The following is a 7,248-nucleotide window of genomic DNA, read 5'->3' on the forward strand; positions in this document are numbered from 1 at the left end:
TTAATAGTGTGACTCTGTCTCTTGTGTTAGAGACTTTCTCTTTTCATGTCTGTCGACGTTCAAGATGGCATTCAACACACCATGTTGACGGGACCCTCCGTGTGGCCTGATAGGATGAGGTGACGGGGGGACCTGTCTGTTTTGTTGAGAGGCCTCAGTGTTAGAGTCTATTGGTCTGTATTTGAGGGGAGGGGCTGGGTGGAAGGAAGGGAGGGGGGAAGCCTCGCTTTGCTGCCTGGTGGGTACAAGCTTGGCAATTCTAGTCCTGGGGGCTGACTGAGGATTTGCCAGTTGAGTGTGCTGCTTTACCTGCAGTTGGAGGATTGGTTGAGTTGATTTGCTCTTTTTATCTTTCCCTGCTTCTGGCTGAGGTCTCATGTATTTCTGGAACAACAGTGGTAATAAAACTAATAATATTTGTTATGGCTGTCATATATTCAGCACCAACTCAGTCAGGCATTGTCCTAAGCAGTTAACATGGAGTGTATCATTTATTCCTTTTGACTTTGAAGGTAGGTACTATTATTTCCTCCAATTTGTTACACAGGGAGAGGTTAGCCCTTGCTCACAGTCACAAAGTTGTGGATCCCCCACATACACCCAGCCCCTGTGTCAGAACCACTATGTCATTTGTCCATCTGCTTTCCACTTTCCAAATATTAACCTCTGTGTTTCTCCTTTCTCTTTGTCTTTGAAGACTGAAGCTTTTTTATTTAGTTAATTTTTTTAAATTATTTTTTTTATTGAGATACATCAAAAATAAAATGCACAAATTTTAGTGTATGCTGAAATGAAATTTGACATGTATGTGTCATGTAACTATTATCCAGATCAAGATATTGACCATTCTCACTAATTTCTTTTACCTTCTCCCATTTAACCATCCTAACTCCTTCCCCTGTGGCAGTCACCAGACTGTTCTCTGTTTTTGTCTCTATTTCTATTTTGTTTGTTTTTTCATTTGCTTTGTTTTTTATATTTCACATGTAAGTGAAATCATACGGCATTTGTCCTTCTCTGTCTGACTTATTTCACTTAGTATAGTACCCACCAGGTCCATCCATGTCACCGCAAATGGCAAGATTTTGTTCTTTTTTATGGCTTAGTAATATTCCATTGTGTGTGTGTACCACATCTTTATCCATGTGTCTATTGATGAACATTTAGGTTGCTTCCATATCTTGGCTATTGTAAATAATGAAGCAGTAAAATTAGGAATGCATATATCTTTTCAAATTAGTGGGTTTTTTTTCTTCGGGTAAATACCCAGCAGTGGAGTTCCTGGGTCTGTGGTATTTCTTTTTTAGTTTTCTGAGAAACATACTGCTCTCCATAGAGGCTGCACAAATTTATATTCCTATCAGCAGTGTACAAGGGTTCCCTTTTCTCCACATTCACACCAATACTTGTTATTTCTTATCTTGTTGATACTAGTCGTTCTGACTGTTGTGAGGTGATATCTCATTGTGGGCTTGATTTGCATATCCCTTAAGATTAGTAACGCTGAGCACCTTTCTGTGAGCCCATTGGCCATCCAATTGTCTTCATTGGAAAAATTTCTACTCATGTCCTCTGTCTACTTTTTTTTCCCCTTTACCTATTTCATCCATCCCTCCACCCCCCCGAATCTGTCCATTTTAAAATCAGATTATTTGTTTCTTTAGTGTTGAGTTATATGAGTTCTTCATGTATTTTGGGTATTAGCCTGTTGGGGAGGAAAAATTTTCTTTTACCCTTCAAGGTTCTTTTAGCTAGTCTAAGAATGAAATTGACATGGACAATCAATGATACTTTAATAATAAAAATTGACATGGAAAGATTAACAGGAGGAAAAAAACAAAGTTTTATTATGCATGTAGGGAGGCCCAGTAATGAAACTGAGACCTAAAGAAACAACCAAAGCAGTTTTTATGTGTTTTAGGTGAAGAGACAATAAATCTGTGAAGAATTTACAGGACAATGAAAACTTATGTTTGAGATCCTCAGTTAGTAAGGAATTCAAAAGAACATTTGGACTGGGGTAGTGAATCAGTAAAAAAGTAACAGGATCTCTTTATGCAGCCTTGTCAGGTCTGAAATGCCTGTCTCCGGCAGTAAGATCGCCTTCTATCTCCAGGTACAGGGAGGGTACCTTTCACATTGGAGATTTATTTCTTGGACTCACAGGGGAGGGAGACAGAGGAGGGACACCCTGACCGGCTGTTTCTCCAGTCCCTATAATTTAAAGTGATCTGTCTGCCAAACGGGCACATTTTGGAGCAGCCTGCCTTGGCCCCTACAGGAAAGACCCTTATCAGATATTTCATTTGCAACTCCTTTTCCCTGTGATAGGTTGCCTTTTTGCTATGTAGATGGTTTCCTCTGCTGTGCAGAAGCTGTTAAGTTTGATGGAGTCCCGCTTACTTCTGCTTTTATTTCCATTGCCTAGGGAGACATATCCAGAAAAAAAACTACTAATGCTTATGTTCAGCAGTTTGCTTTCAGGAGTTTTGTAGTTTCAGGACTTACATTTAGTTCTTTCATCCATTTCAAATTTGTTTTTGTATATATGACAGTGATCCATTTTCATTCTTTTGCATGTAGATGTCCAGTTTAGTCAACATCATTTATTGAAGCAACTTATCTTTTTTCTCATTATATATTGTTGCCTCCTTCGTCATATATTAATTGACCATGTAAGCATGGGTTTATTTCTGGGCTCTCTGTTTTGTTCCATTGAACCATGTATCTATTTTTGTGTCAGGACCATACTATTTGGATTACTGCAGCTTTGTAGTAAAGCTTGAAATCAGGGATGTGATAGCTCCAGCTTTGTTCTTCTTTCTCAAGATTGCTTTGGCTATTTGGGTTCTTTTGTGAGTCCATTCAAATTTTAGGATTATTTGCTCTAATTCTGTGAAAAATGCCATGGGTATTTTCGTAGGGATTGCATTGACTCTGTAGGTTGCTATGTGTTAAATGGCCATTTTAACAATATTAATTCTTCCTACCCATGAGCATGGGATATCTTTCCACTTATTTGCATCTTCAATTTCTTTCATCAGCACCTTTTAGTTTTCAGAGTACAGGTCTTTTACCTCCCTGGTTGGACTTATTCCCAGGTATCTTACTCTCTCTGGTGAAAATGTAGATGGGATTGTTTTCTGAATGTCCCTTTCTGCTAGCTTGTTATTTGTATCCTCTCTTCCCTTGCTCTCTGCCCTTGTGTGTCATGGCTTTCTCTAGCATTATGCTTGGATTCCTTTCCCTTTACATTTTGGGCATCTATTATATGGTTTTGGTTTGTGTTTGCTGTGGGGTTTCATGTACAGCATCCTGTGTATGTGGCAGTCTATGCTGAGTTGTGGTCATTTAAGTTGGAACGCATTCTAACATTTCTCGTCAGGTCGGTTTAGTGCTTGTGAATACCTTTAACTTGAGTTTCTCTAGAAAGGCTTTCTCTCTCCTTCAGTTCTGAGTTGAATTATAACAAGAGCCTTGCTGGGCAGAGTGTTCTTGGTTGTAGGTTTTTTTTTTTTTTTCCTTTCAGCACTTCAAATGTATCGTGCCCTTCCCTTCTGGCCGGTAGAGTTTCTGCTGAAAAATCAGTTGATAGCCTTATGGGGTTTCCCTTGCACATAATCAACTGTTTTTCTCAAGGTAAAGTTTCTTTCTTTGCGTTTGATCTTTGACATTCTAATAACCAAGTGTCTCAGTGTGGCCTCCTTGGGTTCATCTTGTTTGGGGCTCTCTGTGCTTCTGGACCTGGAGGTCTGCTTCCTCGTCCAAGTTAGGAAAGTTTTCAGCTATTATTTCTTCAGTTAAGTTTCCCATCCACCCCCTCCTTCTGGGATTCCCACAGCGAAAATGTTAGGATATTTGATGTTGTACCAAGGTCCCTTAATCTATCCTTATTTGTTTCTGTTCTTTTTCCTTTCTGCTGTTCAGCTTGAATGCTTTTGATTACCCTGTCTTCCAGATTGCTGACCTGCTCTTCTGCACCCTCTGCTCTGCTGTTGATTTCCCAAGTGTATGTTTCATTGCAGTTACTGTATTCATACTTTTTACCTCTTTGTTTATGTCTTCCCTGAGTTCATCCACTCTTCTTTCGAGTCCAGTGAGCACCTTTATAACCATTACTGCTTATTGAGTAGATTGCTTAACTCTGTTTCATTTAGTTCTTTTTCTGAAGCTTTTGTCTTGTTCTTTTGTTTCAAGCATATTCCTCTGTGTCCTCAGTTGGTTTGACTTTCTGAGTTTGTTTCTATGGGTTAGGTGAAAGGGGTACCTCTCCTAGTCTTGAAGGCATGGCCTTGTGTAGTAATGTCCCCTGGGTAGACTAAGAGTGCCTGGTAGTTTTGGCTGGTTAACTGGAGACCAGGTGAGTTTGTGACAGGGTTTCCCAGTGTGGGGCTCCTAGGGCACTGTCAGTGGGGCTTTCGTGTGGCCATTGGCAGGGGTCATGCACGTTGGGTGGCTGTGGGTTGAGTGGCTTGCCCAGGGTTCTTCCATGTGGGTCTTGGCAGGTGACATGCTGGCAGAGCTGCTTTGGTTAGAGGGTCCCCTCTTGGGGCCCACCAGATAAGTGCAGGCTAGGCCTGTGCTGGCACAGCAGCCATGAGGTAGAGGGTTACAGTTCCAGGGTTTTTGGGGTTGGCCCCAGTAGGGGCCATACTAAGAGGGCCATCATGAGTGGAAGGGCAGGGTCCAGGGTTTTCCTGGGTGGGCAGTGTCCTAGAAGTGCTCACATCGAGGCTGGGCTCAGAAGGAACTAGGGCAGTGCAATTCTGTATGAGCACCACGCTATTGCCAACTTCTTGGGACTGCTGGATTTCTGGCAAGTGCTTTTGGGTGTGGGTGGGGTCCAGGAGACCACCTTGGTTACATTGGAAGCTGATGTGTGCACCCTGACCATATTCCTATCACACTGTTAATGTGTGGGGAGAATGTAAGTAATGGTACTTGGCAGTACCTCTGATCCTGGAGAGGTCTAAGGGATCCACCTACTGTTTGGCAGGTGCCTTGGCCTGAAAATCAGTTTTGCTCACTTAAAGTGTGGTTACCCTTTAGGCTGTGGTTTTCTGTTTGTGCCCCAGGTCAAGGGAACATGCCCTGTGACCTGTCAGTGATAGCCCTCCTTACCGCAGGGCCACATGGGGTGGTGTTCCCTCTGTTGCCATGTCTCCATCTCTCTTGCCATTTTTAATGTGGTCTTTCTATCCCTCGTGCAGGCATTCCCTCAGCCCTCCATTCTTCCTCAGGTGGAATTTCTCTGTGGGTAGGTGTACATGGGAGGAGGTGGGTTCAGAAATAGCCTGAACCCACTCCTCTCTTGGACCCACCTCCCCCAATTTTTTCTTTACTGTCATTTTAGCAGGATTTCGGGAGAGAGCAGTAACAAATGTGCAAGTTTCACTCACCATGTATAACCAAAGACGGAAATCCCTTTTTGGATCCAGTGACTATCCCAACGCATCACATTGACTGCTGGGTGCTCAACATGAGACGGACCCACCATATTGTCCCAGATTCTGCTTCTGCTGCTCATTAGGTTCTGTGGAGCCCCAGAAGCCCCAGGGAACCCTAAGCCATGTAGGTGGTGATACTGCATCCAAGGTACCTGCAGCTGTTGCTGACATGCGGCATGCACCACTGGGGAATTGACTACAGGAGTGAAAAATCACACAAATATATGCAAGGCCAGAATAATTACACTAAAGGGCAAATATTTGATTTTGTTGCATGAGGTGACTACAGAAGATGTATATTTTCTTCTTTGTGCTCATTTATTTTCCAGTTTTTCTATAGTATATATGTTTTCAGCAAAAAATGGTGAAGATATTTAAAAACATTCACCTTTTGATTCAGCATTTCTTTTGGAAACATTCTAAGGATATCGTTGAAGATGTGTTAAGATTTAGCCAGAGGAATGCTCATTCCAGAAATGTTTATACTAGCATCAAAGTAGAAAATGGAAATGTCTAAGGAGATTAGACTATATAGCCATTAAGATTATTTATGAAATGATGTACTTGGTATTATGTAGGCAAAGTTTACCAAGCATTCTGTACAATATACTCCCATTTTAAATAGATGCACAGAATAGAGTCTAAAGATAAAACACCATAAAGTTGAGAGCGGTTACTATAGAGCCAGAGTGGAAGGATTAAAGCTAGCATTTAGCCCTGCACCTGTAATTAAAGCCCATACCCCCAGCCTACACGGGCCCCAAGCACTTCTACTTTGACCTAAGGTGTAAGAAGGGAGCTGCAGAGGAAAATGCAACAGAGAGCTGATTCAGGGTGCTAGTGCTTAGGCCAGATTCCCTACCAGGACATCTCCTGAGCAGTCCAGGCAGGATATGAAATGCAATTTCTGGATAAATTGTTGTTGGTTTTTAGAAGTTAGTCTGGATATTGCTCCATGGTATTGGTTTCTCACATGTGCACATAGAGCAAAGAACATTCCTGAAATTAAAAGGCTTCTGTAGCAGGGTTTGCAGAGAAAAAGATAAGGTTGCATAGCAAAAATTCCTCTAGTTATCTTTGGGTGTTAGGATTACTTTAATTTTTGATTTATCTGTATATTCTAATATCCTCACATTGAATGTATATGGCTTTTCTACTTTCATAATACACAGAAAATGCAATCTGAAAAATTTACTTCAGCTCCAACCTAAGTAAGTGAAAGCTGCTTTAGTGGTCACAAAGGAACCCTTCAACTTGTCTGCCACAGGTCCTCTAATCCAGGTTGGGTGGCAAAACAACAGAGAATCTTCAATTTCCACTTTCCTTACGAATTTATTTTCCAGTTATTTGACTGTGTTCTAATCGTTCTGTTAACTTATATTAAACCAGAGCTAAGTCTCATCACGAAGAGCTGCCTTATCTTAGGCATATTTTCTCCCTCTTTTCTAATTTGACGAACATATTTCTCCGATTACTGTGACATGTTAACCTAGGCAGAACTCTTGCTTTGTATACACACTGCGTGTTTGGTTTTCATCTTTGACCTAACATGTATTAGCGTTCCAAAGGGCCTGTTCCATACTGAACTGCAAGAACTTACAAAGTGTCTTTTAATGTCAGTATGAACTTGAAAGCAACTGTGGCGACAGATGTTGGCTTTTGAAGGCACAGGAATACTCAACACTAGCTGCGTTTGAATCACCAACAATTGTGAATCTGGTAGAGGTCTGCCAGATACAAACTTAGATTAAATACTAACAGCATTGTTACTAGTGAAATAAAATACCAGTTTACTTCATGG

The sequence above is a fragment of the Manis javanica genome, chromosome 16 (assembly GCF_040802235.1).
Source record: "Manis javanica isolate MJ-LG chromosome 16, MJ_LKY, whole genome shotgun sequence".
Lineage (NCBI taxonomy): Eukaryota > Metazoa > Chordata > Mammalia > Pholidota > Manidae > Manis > Manis javanica.